This window comes from Hyperolius riggenbachi, chromosome 6 (assembly GCF_040937935.1).
Source record: "Hyperolius riggenbachi isolate aHypRig1 chromosome 6, aHypRig1.pri, whole genome shotgun sequence".
NCBI classification, from domain to species: domain Eukaryota; kingdom Metazoa; phylum Chordata; class Amphibia; order Anura; family Hyperoliidae; genus Hyperolius; species Hyperolius riggenbachi.
Window position 1 is genome coordinate 207,411,943 of NC_090651.1, and position 25,140 is coordinate 207,437,082.

Genomic DNA, 25,140 nt, shown 5'->3' on the forward strand with positions numbered 1-25,140 from the left:
CGAACCTTTGCGGAAGTTCGGTTCGCCCCATAATGCACATGGAGGGTCAATTTTGACCCTCTACATCACAGTCAGCAGGCCCAGTGTAGCCAATTAGGCTACACTAGCCCCTGGAGCCCCACCCCCCCCTTATAAAGGGCAGGCAGCGGCGGCCATTACGGTCACTCGTGTGCTGCCTGCGTTAGTGAGAGTAGGGCGAGCTGCTGCAGACTGTCTCTCAGGGAAAGATTAGTTAGGCTTAACTTGTTCCTGTCTGGCTGCATACCTGTTCTGTGAACCCACCACTGCATACCTGTGCTGTGAACCCACCACTGCATACCTGTGCTGTGAACCCACCACTGCATACCTGTTCTGTGAACCCACCACTGCATACCTGTGCTGTGAACCCACCACTGCATACCTGTTCAGTGAACCCACCACTGCATACCTGTGCTGTGAACCCACCACTGCATACCTGTTCAGTGAACCTGCCACTGCATACCTGTTCTGTGAACCCACCACTGCATACCTGTTCTGTGAACCCGCCACTGCATACCTGTTGTGTTCAGTGAACCCGCCACTGCATACCTGTTCTGTTCAGTGGACCCGCCACTGTATACCTGTTTAGTGACCCCGCCACTGCATACCTGTTGTGTTCAGTGAACCTGCCACTGCATACCTGTTCTGTGAACCTGCCACTGTATACCTGTTCTGTTCAGTGAACCCGCCACTGTATACCTGTTCAGTGAACCCGCCACTGCATACCTGTTGTGTTCAGTGAACCCGCCACTGTATACCTGTACTGTTTAGTGAACCCGCCACTGCATACCTGTTATGTTCAGTGAACCCGCCACTGCATACCTGTTCTGTTCAGTAGACCCGCCACCGTATACCTGTTTAGTGAACCCGCCACTGCATACCTGTTCTGTGAACCCACCACTGCATACCTGTTCTGTGAACCCACCACTGCATACCTGTTCAGTGAACCCACCACTGCATACCTGTTCTGTTCAGTGAACCCGCCACTGTATACCTGTTCAGTGAACCCGCCACTGCATACCTGTTGTGTTCAGTGAACCCGCCACTGTATACCTGTACTATTTAGTGAACCCGCCACTGCATACCTGTTATGTTCAGTGAACCCGCCACTGCATACCTGTTCTGTTCAGTAGACCCGCCACCGTATACCTGTTTAGTGAACCCGCCACTGCATACCTGTTGTGTTCAGTGAACCCGCCACTGTATACCTGTACTGTTCAGTGAACCCACCGCATCAGTGCGCATACCTGTGCGTTACACGGTGAGTTTGGTGTGTCAGTGTGAAGCAGTACCTTAATTACACTACCTGATTGATGTATACACATGCAAGATGTTTTAAAGCACTTTAGGCCTGTCATTTAGCATTCAATGTGATTTCTGCCCTTAAAACGCTGCTTTGCGTCAAATCCAGATTTTTCCCGGGGACTTTTGGCATGTATCCCACTCCGCCATGCCCCCCTCCAGGTGTTAGACCCCTTGAAACATCTTTTCCATCACTTTTGTGGCCAGCATAATTATTTTTTTTTTTTCAAAGTTCGCATCCCCATTGAAGTCTATTGCGGTTCGCGAACTTTAACGCGAACCGACCCTTCCGCGGAAGTTCGCGAACCAGGTTCGCGAACCTAAAATCGGATGTTCGGCTCAACTCTAGTCTCTTTGCCTCTTCGTAGGTGAGAAAAGGTCTTTTTTCAACGAGCAGTTGAACTGTGTGCTCAGCAAGCAGTTACCAGGCAGCAGTGAGAAGTTACCAGGCAGCAGTGAGAAGTTACCAGGCAGCAGGAGCAAGCAGTTGTGAGAGTTTGAGAGACATATCACTGCTTATCAACTGTCCATGGAAAAGAGGCCAACTTTTTTGTTTTTAAGGTTAAAGGGAACCTGACCTGAGTTACAGCTGAAAGTGCACGTTTCCCTATGGCTCAAGGGGGCGATATAACAGTTTTAACAGTGTGCTGACCAGAAAGCGGTTATGGAGTAATGGCCATTTTCAAAATGGAGGGCAGAGAATTCCATCGATCACAGTGGACAAACAGGACACAGGAGAGGAGAAAGAGATTGATGAGCAGACTACATGGGAGGTAAGTATGACCTGTGTATGGCTATTTTGACTTTTTATTTTCAGTTCAGGTTCTCTTTAAGGTTGTCCTTTAAAGGGATGTAACGAAAAAACCTCCCCTGGGGGGTACTCACCTCGGGTGGGGGAAGCCTCCGGATCCTATTGAGGCTTCCCCCGTCCTCCTCGGTCCAACAACGGTGTTAGAAACTATATGTTTCTCTCGGCAACACACCTTTCTTCCGGCACCAGCGACTCACTAGTAAGAGCTGCAAACACTACTCATCACAGCACACAGCATAGGAGATAGAACCTCTTTAGCCTTCCAAGTTGTTTATTCAGTAAATAGATATACAGATCCTCATCTCTACATGTCGTTACATCTTAGCGAAGCAATCGTTCTTTAAGTCCATTTGCGTTACAAACTCTTGACTAACCTTCCTCCTGAATGTTAGTCAGGTTATATTCTTTCTAAACTAAGTTGCGTCTAAACTAAATATATACAGCATACAATATTGGTTCATGAGATTGTTTATGAGGCACCAATCTCTTGACCAGGTTAATTTGTTTTGCGTAATTTAACACACAACCTCACCTGGATAATGATGCCCAAAGTTGTCTTACCCATCCCGACGACCAGTGGGTGTAGGAAGAAATTTTGAACTGCAGAGGCCCAGTCCGAGTGTCCTTGGAACATCGCCGGAAATCTTTTCCACCAGGTCAGACTGGAACTCACCTGCTTATATTTGTGTTCTACCTCATTAAGATCACCTGGATCATGGTGAAATTTTACCTCTAACTTAGTGTTCTGTCTGTTTAACCGTTGTAACAAAGTGTGGTCGTCTTGGGTCAAAACCTGTTCCCATTTGTCCCATGTCGTGTTATCTAGTGTTGAGCGAACAGTGTTCGCCACTGTTCGGGTTCTGCAGAACATCACCCTGTTCGGGTGATGTTCGAGTTCGACCGAACACTTGATGGTGTTCGGCCAAACCGTTCGGCCATATGGCCGAACTAAGAGCGCATGGCCGAACGTTCCCCGAACGTTCGGCTAGCGCTCTGATTGGCAAAACGGGTCACGTGGTTCGGACCCGAACGCGCTCTGATTGGCCAAACGGGTCACGTGGTTCGGTTAAATAAATACCCGATCCACGTCATTTCTCCGCCATTTGTCTGTGGGTTTAGCTTTGTGTAGGCAGGCAGGGTAGTTCTCTCTCCAGCCAGGCTAGCCAGGGTCCCCCCAGTTATTGTGTCGCTGCTGGGAACAGTAGTACACCGCTCACCCACACTATATAGCATTGTGTTTACTGCCACTCTGTGTACACCGCTCACCCACCACTGTATAGCATTGTGTTTACTGCCACTCTGTGTCTCTGCTGGGAACAGTAGTACACCGCTCACCCGTCACTGTATAGCATTGTGCTCTGTGTCGCTGCTGGGCATAGTAGTACACCGCTCACCCACCACTGTATAGCATTGTGCTCTGTGTCGCTGCTGGGAATAGTAGTACACCACTCACCCACCACTGTATAGCATTGTGCTCTGTGTCGCTGCTGGGAATAGTAGTACACCGCTCACCCACCACTGTATAGCATTGTGCTCTGTGTCGCTGCTGGGAATAGTAGTACACCGCTCACCCACCACTGTATAGCATTGTGCTCTGTGTCGCTGCTGGGAACAGTAGTAAACCGCTCACCCACCACTGTATAGCATTGTGCTCTGTGTCGCTGCTGGGAATATTAGTACACCGCTCACCCACCACTGTATAGCATTGTGCTATGTGTCGCTGCTGGGAACAGTAGTACACCGCTCACCCACCACTGTATAGCATTGTGCTCTGTGTTGCTGCTGGGAACAGTAGTACACCGCTCACCCACCACTGTATAGCATTGTGCTCTGTGTCGCTGCTGGGAACAGTAGTACACCGCTCACCCACCACTGTATAGCATTGTGCTCTGTGTCGCTGCTGGGAATAGTAGTACACCGCTCACCCACCACTGTATAGCATTGTGCTCTGTGTCGCTGCTGGGAATAGTAGTACACCGCTCACCCACCACTGTATAGCATTGTGCTCTGTGTCGCTGCTGGGAACAGTAGTACACCGCTCACCCACCACTGTATAGCATTGTGCTCTGTGTCGCTGCTGGGAACAGTAGTACACCGCTCACCCACCACTGTATAGCATTGTGCTCTGTGTCGCTGCTGGGAACAGTAGTACACCGCTCACCCACCACTGTATAGCATTGTGCTCTGTGTCGCTGCTGGGAACAGTAGTACACCGCTCACCCACCACTGTATAGCATTGTGCTCTGTGTCGCTGCTGGGAACAGTAGTACACCGCTCACCCACCACTGTATAGCATTGTGCTCTGTGTCGCTGCTGGGAACAGTAGTACACCGCTCACCCACCACTGTATAGCATTGTGCTCTGTGTCGCTGCTGGGAACAGTAGTACACCGCTCACCCACCACTGTATAGCATTGTGCTCTGTGTCGCTGCTGGGAATAGTAGTACACCGCTCACCCACCACTATATAGCATTTCTGTACTGCCACTGTACTGCTGCCAGTCAGCGTGTACTTTAAGGATAAGTGAAATGAAGAAGAAATCCTGTGAAAGAGGGAGGGGCAAGGGAAGAGGTGTTTTCCCTGACGGTTCACGTACAGGCCACAGTGGAGCACCGAAGAAAACCCACTCAATACCGCCCATGCTGTCCAGGAAATCAACCCTCACAAATCCAAAAGAACAGGACCAGATAATTAATTGGATGACCTCTCAAGCGTCCAGCAGTGGGTTAAGCAGCACCAGCACATCACGCACGAGGTCCGAGTCCTCAGCCAGTTACAAGGAGCCAGTGGGCAAAAAGCTGACACAACCGGCAGCGACACCACGCACACAACTGCCAAATAACCAGTCCGAAGAATTTCCTCAGGACACAATGGGGTATTCGCAGGAGCTATTCCCAGCCCAACAAACTTCCACCTTTCAAAGGTCAATGAAACAGCCAGAAATGTTGTGCCCGGATTCACAACCATTTACTGTGGGAAATGTACCGCGCACTGAAATGCAAGGCGAGTCCGAGGACTTTGAAACCCAAATCCCAGAGCAAGTTGGGCAGGAGGAGTTTCAATTGCAGGAGGTCAGCCGAGAAGATCTGGAAGACGACGTTGGAGTGAGCTGCGCAGAGGTTGTTCTGGGGAGCTCTACTCCACGGCAGCGGCCCACAATCACATATGAGGAGTTTGAGGAGATGGAAGAGGAGGGTTTGGACAATGTGGACAGAGACCCAGATTTTGTATGTGAAGGAGAACATCGCCGTCGTAGCAGCACAGATGAGTCTGTTGAAGAACCCACTGCTGCACGAGTTCACCTTGTGCCACAAGGTAGGCGGCGCGAAATTTCAAGCACCACAAGCGTGGAAGTTCAAGTGAGACGCAAAAGAGGTGCAAACAGAAATCGCCAGCAAGGCAGGTGCTCCAAAGTCTGGCCTTTCTTTAAAGACTGCAGTGAGGATGGTACCATGGTGATTTGCAAGGTGTGCAAGACCCGCCTGAGCAGGGGGAAAAATATTAACAACCTCTCCACCACCAGCATGACCCGCCACATGGTTTCCAAACATCCCACTCTGTGGGCAAACGCGGCAGGACAGGGTACCAGCAACACTGCCTCCCTTGGGGTCACCAGACTCACCACCAGACCCTTATCAGCAGCAGCAGTAGCCCAGCCATTGCGTGGTTCACAACAACATTCACAAACATCAGACGACACTGACACTGTCACTTTCCGGAATAGTGCTCTTGAGGTCTCCCAGTGTTCATCAAACACAACAACCAACAGCCCTTCAGTGTGCAGCCCTACGGTTCAGTTGTCTGTCTCGGAGATGTTTGAGCGCAAGAGGAAATTGCCAGCAAATGACCCCCGGGCCGTGGCACTAACAGCCAGCATAGGCAAGCTTCTGACCTGCGAAATGCTGCCATATCGAATGGTGGAGACAAACAGCTTCAAGGGCATGATGTCAGTGGCCATCCCACGTTACGTGGTTCCCAGCCGCTACCACTTTGCGCGCTCTGCAGTGCCTGAGTTGCATGAGCACGTGGTCAGCAAAATAACCCGAAGCTTGAAGAATGCCGTTGCCTGCAAGGTTCACCTCACCACTGACACCTGGACGAGTGCGTTTGGCCAGGGTCGATACATCTCCCTTACCGCGCACTGGGTGAACCTTGTGGAGCCTGGCAGTGATTCCTCACCTGCTACGGTGCGGGTGTTGCCCACGCCGCAAACAGCTGCACCGCCGTCCCTCCCACTGGATAACAACAGCAGCACCTACCTCTCTGACTCCTTCTCCTCCAACGCATCTCAAAGCTGTACCTCATCCGGAAACGCTAACCCAGCAGCAGTAGGATCGTGGAAGCAGTGCAGCACAGCTGTTGGCATGCGTCAGCAAGCGTTGCTGAAGCTGATCTGCCTGGGGGATAAGCAGCACACAGGGGAGGAAATTTGGAGGGGAATAAAGGAACAGACGGATTTGTGGCTGGCACCGCTGGACCTGAAACCGGGCATGGTTGTGTGTGATAATGGGAGTAATCTCATTTGCGCTTTAAAGTTGGCTAAGCTGACACACATCCCTTGTCTGGCGCACGTGATGAACCTAGTAGTTCAGCGGTTCCTGAGGACATACCCAGGCGTGGCCGATCTTCTGTTGAAGGTGCGACGAGTGGCTAAACATTGTAGAAATTCCAGTACTGCTTCGGGGGCACTCGCCAAGATGCAGGAGCGCTTCAATCTCCCCCACCATCGCTTGCTGTGTGATGTCCCTACGCGCTGGAATTCTACGCTGCATATGCTAGCCCGCTTTTGCGAGCAGAAGAGTGCAGTGGTCCAGTACATGGCGGCGCAGTACCGAGGCGCATCCGGACAGCTGCCAAGCTTCTGTGGATCCGATTGGGCCAACATGTTGAACCTCTGCCAAGTCCTCCAAAATTTTGAGCAATCCACGTTGCTTGTGAGCAGTGACAACTCTTCAGTCAGCATTACCATACCACTGCTGTGTTTACTGAAGAAGTCAATGTTGAAAATCAAGGAAACAGCTGTCATGATGCAACTGGGGGAATCTGAAGGAGAAAACGATCAGCGTGATGATACCAACATCAGGCCATCTGCCTCAGGAAACGCTGGCCCCAGCAGCTATGACGAAGAAGAGGAGGAGGAACAGCTGGAGTTGGAGCAGGAATTTCATGCCACCACTGACGAGGGCCAGAGCGGTGCACGTTGGACTTCCACAATTCAGCGCGAATGGTCAGCAGAAGCAGACCAGGAAGAAGGTGACGACTATGATGCATCACAACTATCACAACGCTCACAAGAGGATGATGAGGATTCTGGCAGGACTCTGGCACACATGGCTCAATTCATGCTAGACTGCATTGAACGCGACCCACGCATTGTGCGCATTCTGGACAACACCAATTACTGGGTTTATACCCTTCTGGATCCACGGTACAAACACAATGTTCCAAAACTGCTTGAAGAAAGAGTCAGACAGGTCAAAATGGAAGAATACCAGCAGGCCCTTGTGGAGACTTTAGAGAGGAGATTGACATCCTCCCCCTCCTCTAGCCAGTTGTACGCCGACAGACTGACTTCCGCAAACCCAGGACGACCAGGAGGGCAGCAAACAACACAAGCCGCAGCTAGTGCCCAAAAGGGAATGGTATCGGCAGTGTCCTTGGAGTGGGAACATTTTCTGACACCCATGCAGCAGCCCACAGAACAGCAAGAGCAAGCGTGCAGATCCACCTCCAACACCGATCGCCTGGAGAAGATGGTCAAGGACTACATGTCAGATGGCGTAGCTGTGTTGAACAATCCATCTGCACCCTTCAACTATTGGGTATCGAAGCTAGACACCTGGCACGAACTGGCAATGTACGCAATAGAGGTGCTGGCTTGCCCGGCAGCCAGCGTTATGTCGGAACGCTGTTTCAGTGCTGCCGGAGGCATCGTCACAGATCGGCATATCTGCCTCTCCACAGAAAATGCAGACCGTCTGACTCAAATTAAAATGAATCATTCCTGGATTGGAAACGACTACGCAACACTCCCGGACCCCAACCAAGTAACATGAACAATGAACATCTGTGATGGGTTAGCGTTTCCGGTCCGTGTTTATTGAACCTCTCATCTGTATTACATTTATGACTGCATGGCGACAAAATGCATTGCTATCCGCACGCTTCTTGTCCTCATGCAACGCCTGGGTTGCGCCTGAAAGCGTGGCCTTCTCCTCCTGCGCCTCCTCCTGTTCCATCACGTGTGCTGCTGCTGGGTTAGCGTTGCCGGTCCCTTTTTACGGAACCTCTTTTCTGTATTACATTTATGACTGCATGGCGACAAAATGCATTGCTATCCGCACGCTTCTTGTCCTCATGCAAGGCCTGGGTTGTTGAGTCTCAAAGCGTGGCCTTCTCCTCCTGCGCCGCCCTCCTCCTGTTCCTTCACGTGTGCTGCTGCTGGGTTAGCGTTACCGGTCCCTTTTCCTGGAACCTCTTATCTGTATTACATTTATGACTGCATGGCGACAAAAAGCATGTTACCTGTGCAAAGAAAAATTACATTTTCCGCATTTAAAAGACATTTTTTCCTTTGAAACTTTACAATCAATTTTCTCAAAAACTATAAGCTCTTTTTCAAATATTTTTTTCCTCTTGTACCCACTCCCAAGGTGCACATACCCTGCAAATTTGGGTTATGTAGCATGTAAGGAAGCTTTACAAAGCATGAAAGTTCGGGTCCCCATTGACTTCCATTATGTTCGGAGTTCGGCGCGAACACTCGAACATCACGGCCATGTTCGGCGAACGTTTGCGAACCCGAACATCCAGGTGTTCGCCCAACACTAGTGTTATCTTTCAGGAGGGGAACTTCCCGTGAAACTTTGAACTTTAGAGTTCTCTTAACCATTTGAGGAATAACGTCATCAAACTTGGATGACTTGATCCATATGGGATCTCCGCTCACACAATATGTTCCCCTTGAAAGATCCCCCTTATCGGAACAATTATGAAAATGTACCTTGAATGTGTCATTAGTAGTGATGGGCCGAACCTCCGATTTTAGGTTCGCGAACCGGGTTCGCGAACTTCCGCGGAAGGTTCGGTTCGCGAAAACGTTCGCGAACCGCAATAGACTTCAATGGGGAGGTGAACTTTAAAAAATAGAAAAAATTATGCTGGCCACAAAAGTGATGGAAAAGATGTTTCAAGGGGTCTAACACCTGGAGGGGGGCATGGCGGAGTGGGGTACACGCCAAAAGTCCCGGGGAAAAATCTGGATATGACGCAAAACAGCATTTTAAGGGCAGAAATCACATTGAATGCTAAATTGCAGGCCTAACATGTTTTAAAACATCTTGCATGTGTATACATCAATCAGGTAGTGTAATTAGAGTACTGCTTCACACTGACGCACCAAACTAACTGTGTAACGCACCGCAAGTATAAATGCAATGAGGTGAGTTCACTGAACACAAAGGTAGTTATATATGCAGTGAGGTGAGTTCACTGAACACAACAGGTAGTTAGATGCATTCAGCTGAGTTCACTCAACACAAAGGTAGTTAATTAGTTACCGTATATTCCGGCGTATAAGACGACTGGGCGTATAAGACGACCCCCCAACTTTTCCAGTCAAAATATAGAGTTTGGGATATACTCGCCGTATAAGACTACCCCTCTTCCAACGCACACCAAATTAAAATAAAAATAAAAAAATCCTGTACTGGTGCTGTCTGTGTATGAATAGATTCTGGCGCTGTACTGTATACGTTACCCAGTATATAACAGTATATAGTCAATTGACTTGTTGCATTGGTCAACTCTCCTTAAGTAGACTGGTCAGCTCTCCTTGTCTACGGCCTAGTGCACACCAGAGCGGCTCTGCTCCGGTTTGCGATCCGCTTGCGGGTGCGGATCCGCTAGGGTAATGTACTTCAATGGGCTGGTGCACACCAGAGCGGGAGGCGTTTTGCAGAAACGCATACTCCCGGGCTGCTGCAGATTTTGGATTGTGGATGCGTTTCTGCCTCAATGTTAAGTATAGGAAAAACGCAAACCGCTCTGAAAAACGGCACTTCAGAGCGGTTTGCCAGGCGTTTTTTGTTACAGTAGCTGTTCAGTAACAGCTTTACTGTAACAATACATGAAATCTACTACACCAAAAACGCTTCACAAAACCGCAAAATGCTAGCTGAAACGCTACAGAAAAAGAAGAAAAAGAGTTTCAAAATCTGCTAGCATTTTGCGGATCTGCTAGCGGTTTTTGGTGTGCACCAGGCCTACCTGTTTATCAGAGCGGTATGGAAGAATAGATTGCACTCCCAGCAGGGAGATCTGAAGGTCGGTAACAGGATAGGGTGTATCACCCGGCATCAATGACACCCGGCGTATAAGACGACCCCCAACTTTTTAGAAGATTTTCAAGGGTTAAAAAGTAGTCTTATACGCAGGAATATACAGTATATGCATTGAGGTGAGTTCACTCAACAGAAAAGGTAGATATGCAGTGAGGTGAGTTCACTCAACAGAAAAGGTAGATATGCAGTGAGGTGAGTTCACTGAACACAACAGGTAGTTAGATGCAGTCAGCTGAGTTCACTCAACACAAAGGTAGTTAATTAGTTATATGCATTGAGGTGAGTTCACTCAACAGAAAAGGTAGATATGCAGGGAGGTGAGTTCACTCAACTTAAAAGGTCGTTATATGCAGTGAGGCAAGTTCACTCAACACAAAAGGTAGTTATGTGCAGCGAGGTGGGTTCACTCAACACAAACGAAGGTGTATGCAGTGATGAGGTGGGTTAACTAAACACAACAGGTACTAGTAGTAGGTAAATGCAATACTGGGTGGATAGTACAATGTGCAGCTCCCTGTCACATACACAGGTAGTCACTGAATGTGCTGCTGAATGCTGGTGGGCTGCTGGCAGTGGGACACACACATTATGAATTAGCAATGCTGTCTAAAAAACACAAGTGTCAGTTTCAAACACAGAAAAAAAAAATTGATCACACGAGCAGGATGAGCTCTGAAAAGAGCTGTTCTGGGGCGCTATTATAGCAATAAGATTCAGCTAGGAGCAAGCTAAGAAGGCAAGAACCTGACTAACCTGTCCCTAAGAGAACAAGTCTGCAGCAGCTGTCCCTAGTCTGTCTCTAGCAGGCACACGAGTGAGGCTAATGGCCGCTGGAGCCTGCCTTATATAAGGGGGGGTGAGGCTCCAGGGCTTAGTATAGCCGGATTGGCTACAATGCGCCTGCTGACTGTGATGCAGAGGGTCAAAGTTGACCCTCATAGAGCATTATGGGGCGAATCAAACTTCCGGGAAAGTTCGTCTTCGCCGGCGAAGGCGAACCACCCGAAGTTCGCCTGGAACCGTTCGCCGGCGAACCGTTCGGCCCATCTCTAGTCATTAGACATTATGTTAAAAAAAAAAAAACCTTTCCTTTAGCCACCGGAACTATTGGTTTGACTTCAGGGCGGATCTTTTGAATGGTAGCCTCGCATTCTGTATTATTGAGCCAGCAGGCTTCTTCACTAAATTTGACTTGCCCCGGCAAACACAGGTACCTCTGTGAGAATTGCCCGCATGAGGACAACTCTACTTGTTTCACCTCCCCGTCTAACACCAAAAAATGTTGACCTCTTAGGTCATGGTGTAAGACATGTGTTGAGGTGGGAACTAAGGAAGTAGCGGTGCCTAAAAAAATGTTGCACCCCTTCCATTTGTTCACCCAAACATCTCGAAGCTTCCATGCAAAAGATCCTTCTCCAGAAAAATCGATATACCTCTCCTTGTCCAATCTCAGTTGTACAGGATCTTTTAGCATCTCCCTGACAAAATATGTCCCCAACTGTCCTAATTGGACCTCTTCTCCCCCTTATGTCCTGAGGCAAAATGCGTACCTGAGGTCGGGAAGACTGTACTCTCTGCAATCTTTCAATTAAGAGTACTTCTTCATTCACCCAACTAGCATGAGGATAAGTGGCTGCATATGGACTGTGTAATATTTTCCCCTGTTGTGACCCGTGTAGTGAGAATGGGGTTCTCTGTGCTGGCTTTCCCTCGCCCCGGGATCGCTCTCCCCACCCTCTTTGTCACCTGGAAATGTGGCTTGATCTCGATTTTTACTTCTTGTTTCGAGAACCACAAACCCTCGGCTTTCCAGCCATTACGTGTGTATAGTTGTTCCAGAGACACCCTCTGTTGGTAACTCCAGAGTGTGATGTTGTCCCTTGCGTCTCTCCTGTAGGAGAAGTGACGCTTACAGCTCGTTACTCTCCAATCTGGAACCATCTCACTCTGGATAACCAACACAAGATACTCCTGAACCACACACTCCAACTTTTGCATGTACCCATTGTACTGCACAGTACCTTTTAACAAAACTTTGGATCGGTACCTTGGTTCTGGGAGTGTGACATTCCACAGCAGATTTAAGCAGCTGCTAACCTCACACTTCCAGCACACTTGACCCTCGATACCTTTCACCAACATTGTGCCTTGAAATTTGTTTCCACCTGACACAAGTGCTCTTTTCCTCCATCCCTGCTTGGTCCATCTGTGCCAAACATTAACATGCTTGGGCCTTGTGTTCTCATGAACCCCTTATTGTTCATGAGAATGTCCTCTCCTTGGTCTTCTAGGACGGAATGGCAGCCTAGGATCACAATCAGCACGGTACTCTTCATTAAAAGTACCTCCTTGGGAAAGAAAAACATTAGCAATTTGCATTATGCTTTGCTCAGTCAGTTTTTTTAGTCTCTTTCCGATCTCAGAAATCTCGTTTTTCAGTCTCTTTCTGATCTCAGAAATCTTGCTGTTCTCCAAACTCAAATTGGCATCTGGAACTTTTCGCTTATCCAACTGACATCTCCATCTTTGCTGCCAGCACTGCAGCTGTCTCGATTCCATATTGCCAAACTCCTGAAATCGAAATACAAACAAATCAATTCTTATTAATGATTTGGGATTTGCCCTGCGGCTTGTACTCTGTACACTTTAATTTGATCAATATATATACCGTAATTGATCTCAATGCTTTATGGTTCTCATGAACTCTGTTTGCTCTTTGTGGTAGACTGGAGCTAAACTCCTCTCCCCTACCTAAGTACTATCCTAAGTACTTAACTGTTTAAAATATGCTCCCGCGGACTTCACCTTTGGAAGCTCTCACCTCATTGCAAACTCTCCCCACATCCCCCCTTCTGTACATACGCGGCCGTCGTATGCACAGATTACCGATGCCACACACCTGTTGCTGCTTTGCAGGTGCGGTTGCAATGCTCTTACTCATTTTCGCATTGACTTACCTAGAACTTCATCGATCGCAGCCCTCTCTGCTCGACGTCCTGTTTAGTGTACCCTCTGACCAATGTTTGCCAGGTAACCACACAGGGTTCAGGGCTGCGCATGCCTGCATGCAAACCATTGAATGCCCACTTGGTAGGTAGTCCTATGGCAAACACCGTACTGAGACACTGTCACTCTATAAATGGCAATTCTTTGTTTCTTTGTAATTGCCCCCTGAACTGTTTTCAGTTCTGTTCTGTGCTAAACTGAATCAGAGCTGGAGAAAAGAAGAGAAAGAAAATATATATATTTGACCAATCGGTGGGCGAGGAAAAACACGCTAACAGCCCAGCAATGACTTCTTTGTCAATCTCTGGTCCTGTCTCTGACACAAAAAACCCAGAAAAAACGTTCTGCAGTCGCAGCAACGTACACCTGGATTGGTCATCTCCTTTATTTCTCTCTTTTCCTTTCCCCCTCTCCCACTATGCACTGTCCTCCCTATCTCTATTGGGAACACATGCTGCACCGCACTTTAAGGTGCCTCACTTAAAGGAATAATCCCATAAGTAACCCTGTCCAGATACTCCCCCCTGATCCGCTCTTGCAAATCACTCCCTGGGAAATATCTGACATTAACGTGTCTCCATGCCCCTGGCTGGAAAACACTTCCTATCCGTGACCATGCAACTTGCTTGGCTCACGTATGCGGACACTCCCTGTGCACAGACTTCTTTTTAGGAAATCATCTGGAAGCCTAGATACTCGGTGGAATATCTCTGTCCCCACTCTGGACCCCCCTTCTCCCACCAGCTGCTTCCGTGCACGGCACCGTGTGCACAGCTGTGACATGGGACGTGGGATCCCCCCCAGCACATCCTCCCCCTTGCCATTGGGGCGTACCTATCAGTGGGCGCTTCCCGCCCCCTACCCTCCTAATACATCATGAAGGTGGGAGTGGCTTTCTAAAACCTCCGAATCCATTTTGAGTCATGGCATGCTAGCCAAGAGGGCTGCTATGTAATCCCCCATAGCAACCTCTCAATCCTATACACTTATAGAAAAGAAAGATGCATGCACACTTTACATTTCAGCATATATAGACATTGCAGCATATATAAACATTTCAGCTACATACACTCTCGGATGCCTGCAAAAAAATTAGAAAGACCCCGTCCCAGCTGTAATCCCAACTGCTTCATACATTAGAATCACCCAGGGACGTGTGAATCTCTCCACAAAAAAACAGAAGCTACGCCACTATAAATCCTTCACTTCACTTTACTTGTAGCATAAACTATGCCTGGAATGTGGAGCGACAAAAAAAAATGAACACATCTTCCAGCTGTTAGCATATACTCCCCCCGCCCCCCCAATCCGTAGAGAGGGGGGTGGGGCCGCTGTATTGGCCCCCCCAACTACACCTACACTGCAATCCGTGAAAAAAACCACATGACACTGAACAATGCAAATCACCGAAAAAAACACGCAAAAGCCAAATACAGCAAGAGCCACACACAGAGCTTCTCCCACTATCCCAGCTGTGACTGTAAACTGCTTCATACCTTCACAGCGACCCAGTGAAGTGGGCTGTGTGCAATCCTGTATATCCAGCTCACGCAAAAAAAACAGAGAGAAAGAGAAAAAAAAATACTTCCAACTACTACCAGACAGCGTAGACCCTCTGACTGGAAAGTTGAATGTCCCTCACTCAACAGTGGTGCTGGGTTTCAGCACCACTGTTAGAAACTATATGTTTCTCTCAGCAACACACCTTTCTTCCGGCACCAGCGGCTCACTAGTAAGAGCTGCAAACACTACTCATCACAGCACACAGCATAGGAGATAGAACTTCTTTAGGCTTCCAAGTTGTTTATTTAGTAAACAGATATACAGATACTCATCTCTACATGGCATTACATCTTAGCGAAGAAATCATTCTTTAAGTCCATTTGCGTTACAAGCTCTTGACTAACCTTCCTCCTAAATGTTAGTCAGGTTATCTTCTTTCTATACTAGGTTGCGTCTAAACTAAATATATACAGCATACAAGATAAACCAACGAGACATAAATAAATATATATAAGTAAACGGTTCTAGCCAGTAGATAGAAAGCAAGAGTGCCCTCCGTTGGCAACTCATGACCTTTAATAATTGTAGCAGGTAGAAAGAGGGGGGATCTATTTATTTTTATTCTTATATTATTACCTGGTCAGCAGCTTTAAATAAAGGCTCTGCTGACACAGGTTTGTTAAATAAGGGCATTTTTCCCTTAGTTGTAATGTGTAATGTGTGGGTAGGCAGAGCTGATGGCTGAGGGAAGGTTGCTAAGCAACCAGACACACAAGCAGGGAAGCCGTTAGGGAAGATATAATAGCTTTCTGAGGGGTTGAATTGGCAGTTGGAGCAGACAGGAGAAGGGGAAAGATGCAGCAGGCACAGCTGAAGAGAAGCAGGCCAGACGATGCGATAGCTGACATTTTGGGAGAAAATTACTGAGCCACAAGAAAGATTTTTAAACATTTTTAATTACAGTAAATTTGGCTCTGGTAATAACCCCCACTTCTGAAGTGTAGTGTTAGGAGGCTGAGAATTCAGAATTATCCTCCCTACTGTGGTGAATATAATCTCACTTGTATTTTATTTATTTTTTTATAAGTAGCCTGAATGGTTGCTGTAATGGGAAAACAGTTGTGTTATGGAAGACAGAAACTGCATATTACCCATATACTAGGCCTGAGACTAAGAGATAGTGAGATTGAGAGTAAAAGTGAATCTGCTTGAGGAAATGAGCTACTGTCCTGTCCGCTAGAGGCCTATCTTAACCTCTTATAGCTTACTGACGTTACCAAAGTAATAAATGCAAGAAACCATTTTGTTTTGGTTATTTTATGTGTGGTGCACAAGATAGTGCAAAGTTATATTTGAAGAAATATTTACCTATGGGAAGAGTCGTTCGGCTGGATTCCTGTAAAAGAAAGGAGAATGATTAATATGTCCATTTACCAGTAGTGTTGAAAGATTTAGAAGAAGTACCTGTTAATAGACTGTTTTTCTGGCAATAGACTCGTCCTGCAAAAGAACAGAAGAGATTACATACAGGAGCGGCAGAAGCTGAGATTTATAAAGAAACTGTTGTGCTTTTATTTTTCTGCTGTTTTTTTTTTTTGGGCAAGCATATTGAGTAGTTTTGCTCATAGGAACAAGTGACGGAGTTATTTTCTTATTATTATTTAATTCTAGTAACCTTATTAATTTACTAAGAATTTAGTAATTCACTAACCAATTTTATTTCTTTTATTATTTATTATTAACTTATTAACCAACCAATTTATTAACTCCTAACCATCTAACTTATACATTTATTATTCTGGCTTTTCCTAAGAAACGGCTGAACTATTGAACAAGAAAAATAGCCAGAATAATTGATCAGACTGAGAACAAAAAAACAAGAGTACTCTATTTACTATTGAGTTATGAAAGATTTTGCTGATCAGCAAACTTAGAGGTTAAAGTACTATATAATGGTTTTGTCAGGGAAGCATTAAACTGAAATTACTTTAGTACTCAGGGTTTAGGAAATCCAAATAAGGTCCATTTTTCATTAAAGTGGGTGGGAACGCTGAGAAAATACTTACCGGGTGGGAAGGTTATGTGTTATTGTTAACCAGTTGTTTTCCTCCTAGCTTCCGGAAGTGTTCTATAGAAAGAAGACCAGAAGATAATAAGAAGATTGTGATATTAGATTGTGTTGTTTGTAATTCTCATTGGTTACATGGAGTAGAAAGTGTATTTTTTATCTTTTATTTTGAATAAAACTTTTTGAATTTTACAACCTGCATTGGTGTTTGTGGAGTTCTCCTTCAGTTGGCGGTTTGAAACAGTTTACATACTGACCAGGAAAGAGTTAACTGTGTCATCATCTGAACCATCTATGATTGGTTCAGATCCCTTGTGATGTCCTGATACACACCTACTCACTTAACCTCTTGAGGACCCACCCTTTACCCCCCCTTAAGGACCAGCGCTGTTTTAGCTGATCTGTGCTGGGTGGGCTGTGCAGCCCCCAGCACAGATCAGGGTGCAGGCAGAGCGACCAGATCGCCCCCCTTTTTTCCCCACTAGGGGGATGATGTGCTGGGGGGGTCTGATCGCTCCTGCCTGATGGGTGTTGCGGGGGGGGCACCTCAAAGCCCCCCTCCGCGGCGAGATTCCCCCCTCCCTCTCCTCCCTGTCCCCCCTGGTGATCTGGGCTGCACAGGACGCTATCCGTCCTGTGCAGCCAGTGACAGGCTGTCCCCTGTCACATGGCGGCGATCCCTGGCCGCTGATTGGCCGGGGATCGCCGATCTGCCTTACGGCGCTGCTGCGCAGCAGCGCCGTACAATGTAAACAAAGCGGATTATTTTTGCTTGTGTTTACAATTAGCCTGCGAGCCACGATCGGCGGCCCGCAGGCTATTCACGGAGCCCCCCGCCGTGAATTGACAGGAAACAGCCGCTCGCGCGAGCGGCTGCTTCCTGATTAATTAGCCTGCAGCCGGCGTCTTGCAGCTGCCACTTTGCCGACGCGCGGTATGAGTGCGCGGTCGGCAAGTTGTTAATATTTTATGAGCCCCCTTGCTCCAGTTGCAGGAATGTTATGTTTTATAAATATGGCCTATGTTGATTGTTCCCGTAGTCCATTTGTCTGGGGCAGTGTAGGCCTAAGACCTTGGACTAGGAACATCTTCTCAGTAGCTGCTTGTATCATCTGCTTCAAGCAGACACAGATGCTTCTGCCTGCATCGCGAAAAACTCTATTTAAAGGTATACTCTGCGAACAAGCCTTTTACCTAAAACTCAGTCCAGATAACTGAGGCCTACTTAAATTATAACAGACGGCGGCGAACATCTTCACGGAACGGCGCGGTGGTGTAAATATTTACCTCCCTGGCTCCAGCATGAGCGCAGTCTTGGCTCTCCGCACGGAGATAGACGAAAATAGCCGATCTCCGTCGGGCCGCTCTACTCCGCAGGCGCAAGTCGCCTGTGCAGTAGAGCGGACCCGACGGAGATCGGCTATTTTCACCTATCTCCGTATGGAGAGCCGCAACAGCGCCCCCGCTAGAGCCAGGAGAGGTAAATAAATCAGTGCTTGTCAAGGGAGGATTCCAGGATTCTTCGGGGGAGCCAGTGCTGGACTGCCTGCAGCTACTGGAGTGGGGGAAGCCTCATTGGGACCCTGAGGCTTCCCCCTCCCGAAGGTGAGTACCCCCCAGGGGAACTTTTTTTTTGTTACAGGTTCTCTTTAAGCCTGGAAAAAAATCTGTTTTACTCAACTGGGGCTTCTACCAGCCCCCTGCAGCTGCCCCGTGCCCTCACAGTCACTAGCGGATTCTCCTGTGCCCCGCAGACAGCTACTTTTGTTTTCAGCCAACAGGCTCACTGCGCCTGTGCAGGACTGGCCACGCGTCTCTTTCTTCGCATTCCGGTCTGCAATACCATCCTGCTTATGACGCTATTGCAGACGGCAATGTGAAGACTATGCGTGGCCGGGCCTGTCGGTGAAATGAAAGTAGCTGGCGGCGGGGGACAGGAGGATCTCTGAGTGACTACGAGGGCACAGGGTGGCTGCAGAGGGCTGGTAGAAGCCCCTGGTGAGTAAAACTGTTATGTTTTTTTCTGGGCTTAAGTGCCTCTTTAAGTTTTTTTGAGTAGGTTGGGAAATGAGTAGCGCCTTTAAAGGGGAACTATGGCTAATTTCCTGTTAAGGTATTTTTAACATAAATATTTGTATGTCACGTCGGAAGATTTACTTTTCTGATGCGAATCAGCATATTCCATTATGTAGCAGGAGGCCGTTATATCCCCCCCCCCCTCTTGTCAGCTTAGCAAGGATCAGTCCAACTTGTAACTGTTACTAAGTGCGAGTTGCAGTCGCCGTACAGCGCAGGACGGCACCATACGGCTCTATAGTTTTATGCTGCCCACTGAGTACCCCTAATTCGAAGCTGTCACAGAGTCCATTGATGTGGTAACCTGTGGTCCTTAGCGTGTAGCGTAAAACTATAGAGCCATACGGCGCTATCCTGCGCTGTACAGCAACTGCAGCCCACACTTAGCTCAGTAACAGTTACAAGTTGGACTGATCCTCGCTGAGCTGACCAGAGGCAGGAATCTAATAGCAGCTGATACTACATACACAGACCTTTTACATAATGGAATATGCTGATTCGCGTCAGAAAGGTAAATCTTCCGACGTGACTCCCTACCTATAAATTGGTAGAAGGCAATGTAAAAATTCCTTTTTATCAGCCAAAATACTTGTCTATACCATTGCTCAACATACAAAGATTTATGTTAAAGGAACTTTAACAGCAGGAAATTAGCCATAGTGCACCTTTAAAGACTCTAGGGGCCTGATTCACAAAGCGGTGCAAAGTGTTTGCACGCCTGTGAAAAGCCCTTTAAACTCAGTTTAGGCGTGATAAAATGAAACTCGCTCGAAATTCCCGGGCGCAATCGTGCGGCGCGCGGTGCAGTGCACGCCATGCGCCCATTAAACCCTATGGGCGCTCCGCGCGGAATTGCGCGATTGCGCGTGCAAAACTTTGCGCGCGAAAACAAGCACAGAGCGGTGCTAACTCAGCGGTGCAAAGGTTATCACGCCTAAAGTCTTTTAGGTGTGATAACTGAGTTGTCACCGCTTTGTGAATCAGGCCCATGGTGTGGCAGAAAATGAGAGAATGTATCTAGTATCCAGCAATGGAAAATTTCAAATGCAAATAAACTTTTTTTTATTGTTGTTTGTGTCCTCACTTCCTGAGGATTTTATAACAGTCTGGTATGATAGGGAGGTAAAGAGTGTGTAATATGTAGCCGCTGTATCCCCCTTCTGGTTACTTATATTTTATTTAGTGACTTCAGATCCAGATAGACATTTACTGATGGTCGTGTAGCCTTAGGGCTTGTTTCCATTGAAGCGCTGCGCGTCACTCCCGGAGGGTGGGCGGGGCTTGCAATCCCATTCCTTACTGAATGGGATGGCGGGCTGAAGCAAATGCAGCAAACCATGTGCGATTCAACGCTGAATGACCGCGCATGTGTGGAAACGGCAGACAGTGCAGTCTATGCACTGTCTGCTATCCCTGCGATTGCGTTTCCTTAAGCGCGCATATGGAATCAAGCCCCTATTTTGTATTTAGTGCCAGTAGAGAGGGTTAGCATACAGCGGACTTCCATGCATGCAGATTTGCTTGCCAATGCAGTCCCTTTCTTCTGTATCAATACAAATGTCTCTAAATATCTGTTTTTGCTTAAAAAAAAGTGTGATCACCTGACTAGTCTCCTCTTCTCCCCCTGTCCCAGACCACTCCACAATGTTCAACCCACTGGCACTCTGGGACAGAGAAATCTACCATAGCATTCTATGTGGCACTACAGCAGTACCTTTGGATGCAGCGCCTGGATCACCAGAAACAAGATACACTGAGGACAACATTGTTTCTGAGAAAAAAAAAGGTATGGAAGACCATCTCTGAGTAAAACAAAGCAGAAAAAAATAAACACCTTAAGGAGAATCTGTACTCTAAAATTCTTACAATAAAAAGCATACCATTTTATTCATTATGTTCTGCTGGGCCCCTCTGTGCTGTTTCTGCCACTCCCTGGCTTGTAATTGCCAGTTTTAGACAGTGTTTACAAACAAAAGACATGGTTGTTACCAGCTTGTGATAGGCTGTGGAGAGGGTGTGTATAGCTTCTGCCAATAACAGCAGACAGCACATTCCTGCCTGAGCCCGACAGAGCTGACAGAAGAGAGATTAGATTATATAACAGAGATAACACAGCCACTGTGCGACTAGAAAAGGCTGCAGTAAGCCAGATCACATTTGAACAGGTATAGGAACTTATAGGATAGAAGAAATAAGGCTGAAAATTTTGTTGCAGAGTCTCTTTAACCACTTGAGGACCGTGGTCTTTACCCCCCTTAAGGACCGGCCACTTTTTTTCCATTCAGACCACTGCAGCTTTCACGGTTTATTGCTCGCTCATACAACCTACCACCTAAATGAATTTTGGCTCCTTTTCTTGTCACTAATAAAGCTCTCTTTTGGTGCTATTTGATTGCTCCTGCGATTTTTACTTTTTATTATATTCATCAAAAAAGACATGAATTTTGGCAAAAAAAATGTTTTTTTAACTTTCTGTGCTGACATTTTTCAAATAAAGTAAAATTTCTGTATACATGCAGCGCGAAAAATGTGGACAAACATGTTTTTGATTAAAAAAAACCCATTCAGTGTATATTTATTGGTTTGGGTAAAAGTTATAGCGTTTACAAACTATGGTGCAAAAAGTGAATTTTCCCATTTTCCAGCATCTCTGACTTTTCTGAGCGCCTGACATGTTTCATGAGGGGCTAGAATTCCAGGATAGTGTAAATACCCCTCAAATGACCCAATTTTGGAAAGAAGACATCTTAAAGTATTCACTGAGAGGCATAGTGAGTTCATAGAAGATATTAATTTTTGTCACAAGTAAGCGGAAAATGACACTTTGTGACAAAAAAAAAAAAAAAGTTTCCATTTCTTCTAACTTGCGACAAAAAAAAAAATGAAATCTGCCACGGACTCCCCATGCCCCTCTCTGAATACCTTGAAGTGTCTACTTTCCAAAATGGGGTCATTTGTGGGGTGTGTTTACTGTCCTCGCATTTTGGGGGGTGCTAATTTGTAAGCACCCCTGTAAAGCCTAAAGGTGCTCATTGGACTTTGGGCCCCTTAGCGCAGTTAGGCTGCAAAAAAGTGCCACACAAGTGGTATTGCCGTACTCAGGAGAAGTAGTATAATGTGTTTTGGGGTGTATTCTTACACATACCGATGCTGGGTGGGAGAAATATCTCTGTAAATGACAATTTTTTAATTTTTTTTACACACAATTGTCCATTTACAGAGATCTTTCTCCCACTCAGCATGGGTATGTGTACAAATACACCCCAAAACACATTATACTACTTCTCCTGAGTACGGCGATACCACATGTGTGGCACTTTTTTGCACCCTAACTGCGCTAAGGGGCCCAAAGTCCAATGAGCACCTTTAGGCTTTACAGGGGTGCTTACAAATTATCACCCCAAGCAAGGCAAAGGGTGTATGACAGTACACCTGATTGGCTGACTGGTGTCTGCTGGCCAGATAGAGGCAGGATATTGCTCTAGCTGGAAGTTAGCAATTGTGTTTGTTGCAGTTGGCATTCAGTTTAGAGGTGGTGGAGTGAGTTCCCTGGAGGTGAGAGGTCCAGGGCTTGCCCGCACTTCCCTCTAGGTGTTGCATGGTGGTTTGGAGGCCCCAGCGAGTGAGAGAGACCTGGGGCCCCTGTACCTTTAGGATTTCACAAGTCATTTTGCGACATTTGGTTTCAAGACTACTCCTCACGGTTTAGGGCCCCTAAAATGCCAGGACAGTATAGGAACCCCACAAATGACTCCATTTTAGAAAGAAGACACCCCAAGGTATTCCGTTAGTAGTATGGTGAGTTCATAGAAGATTTTATTTTTTGTCACAAGTTAGCGGAAAATGACACTTTGTGAAAAAAACAATAAAAATCAATTTCCGCTAACTTGTGACAAAGAATAAAATCTTCTATGAACTCACCGTACTACTAACAGAATACCTTGGGGTGTCTTCTTTCTAAAATGGAGTCATTTGTGGGGTTCCTATACTGTCCTGGCATTTTAGAGGCCCTAAACCGTGAGGAGTAGTCTTGAAACAAAATTTCTCAAAATGACCTGTGAAATCCTAAAGGTACTCATTGGACTTTGGGCCCCTTAGCGCAGTTAGGGTGCAAAAAAGTGCCACACATGTGGTATCGCCGTACTCGGGAAAAGTAGTACAATGTGTTTTGGGGTGTATTTTTACACATACCCATGCTGGGTGGGAGAAATAACTCTGTAAATGGACAATTGTGTGTAAAAAAATCAAAAGATTGTCATTTACAGAGGTATTTCTCCCACCCAGCATGGGTATGTGTAAAAATACACCCCAAAACACATTATACTACTTCTCCCGAGTACGGCAATACCACATGATTGGCACTTTTTTGCAGCCTAACTGCGCTAAGGGGCCCAAAGTCCAATGAGTACCTTTAGGATTTCACGGGTCATTTTTGTTTCAAGACTACTCCTCACGGTTTAGGGCCCCTAAAATTCCAGGGCAGTATAGGAACCCCACTAATGACCCCATTTTAGAAAGAAGACACCCCAAGGTATTCCGTTAGGAGTATGGTGAGTTCATAGAAGTTTTTATTTTTTTGTCAGCGGAAATTGATTTTAATTGGTTTTTTTTTCACAAAGTGTCATTTTCCGCTAACTTGTGACAAAAAATAAAATCTTCTATGAACTCACCATACTCCTAACGGAATACCTTTGGGTGTCTTCTTTCTAGAATGGGGTCATTTGTGGGGTTCCTATACTGCCCTGGCATTTTAGGGGCTCTAAACCGTGAGGAGTAGTCTTGAAACCAACAATGTCGCAAAATGACCTCTGAAATCCTAAAGGTACTCATTGGACTTTGGTCCCCTTAGCGTACTTAGGGTGTAAAAAAGTGTCACATATGTGGTACCGCCGTACTCAGGAGAAGTATAATGTGTTTTGGGGTGTATTTTTACACATACCCATGCTGGGTGGGAGAAATATCTCTGTAAATGACAATTGTTTGATTTTTTTTACACACAATTGTCCATTTACAGAGAGATTTCTCCCACCCAGCATGGGTATGTGTAAAAATACACCCCAAAACACATTATACTACTTCTCATGAGTACGGCGATACCACATGTGTGACACTTTTTTGCAGCCTAGTTGCGCTAAGGGGCCCAACGTCCTAATCACAGGTCATTTTGAGGCATTTGTTTTCTAGACTAGAGTTGGGCCGAACGGTTCGCCTGCGAACGGTTCCATGCGAACATCAGTGGTTCGCGTTCGGGTCCCGCAGGCGAACTTTTGCGGAAGTTCGGTTCGCCCCATAATGCACCATGAGGGTCAACTTTGACCCTCTACATCACAGTCAGCAGGCCCAGTGTAGCCAATTAGGCTATACTGGCCCCTGGAGCCACTCCCCCCCTAATAAAAGGCAGGCAGCGACGGCCATTACGCTCACTCGTGTGCCCGCGTTAGTGAGAGTAGGGCGAGCTGCTGCAGACTGTCTCTCATAGGGAAAGATTAGTTAGGCTTAGCTTGTTCCTGGCTGCATACCTGTTCTGTTCAGTGAGCCCACCATACCTGTTCTGTTCAGTGAGCCCACTGGATACCTGCATACCTGTTCAGTGAACCTGCCACTGCATACCTGTTCTGTGAACCCACCACTGCATACCTGTACTGTGAACCCACCACTGCATACCTGTTCAGTGAACCCACCACTGCATACCTGTTCAGTGAACCCACCACTGCATACCTGTTCAGTGAACCTGCCACTGCATACCTGTTCTGTGAACCCACCACTGCATACCTGTACTGTGAACCCACCACTGCATACCTGTTCAGTGAACCCACCACTGCATACCTGTTCAGTGAACCTGCCACTGCATACCTGTTCTGTGAACCCACCACTGCATACCTGTACTGTGAACCCACCACTGCATACCTGTTCAGTGAACCCACCACTGCATACCTGTTCAGTGAACCTGCCACTGCATACCTGTTCTGTGAACCCACCACTGCATACCTGTTGTGTTCAGTGAACCCACCACT

At 47.0% G+C, this 25,140-nt stretch overlaps 1 long non-coding RNA gene across 1 annotated transcript in view; it reads left to right on the forward strand.

Moving 5' to 3' along the window:
• LOC137522638 (uncharacterized) overlaps positions 1-20,955 on the forward strand; it is a 140,611-nt gene extending 119,656 nt beyond the window's left edge. Inside the window, exon 3 of the long non-coding RNA XR_011022370.1 lies at positions 20,760-20,955. This is a non-coding gene — a long non-coding RNA (uncharacterized lncRNA). The remainder of the gene's footprint in view (positions 1-20,759) is intronic.
• The last annotated feature ends 4,185 nt before the right edge of the window (positions 20,956-25,140 follow it).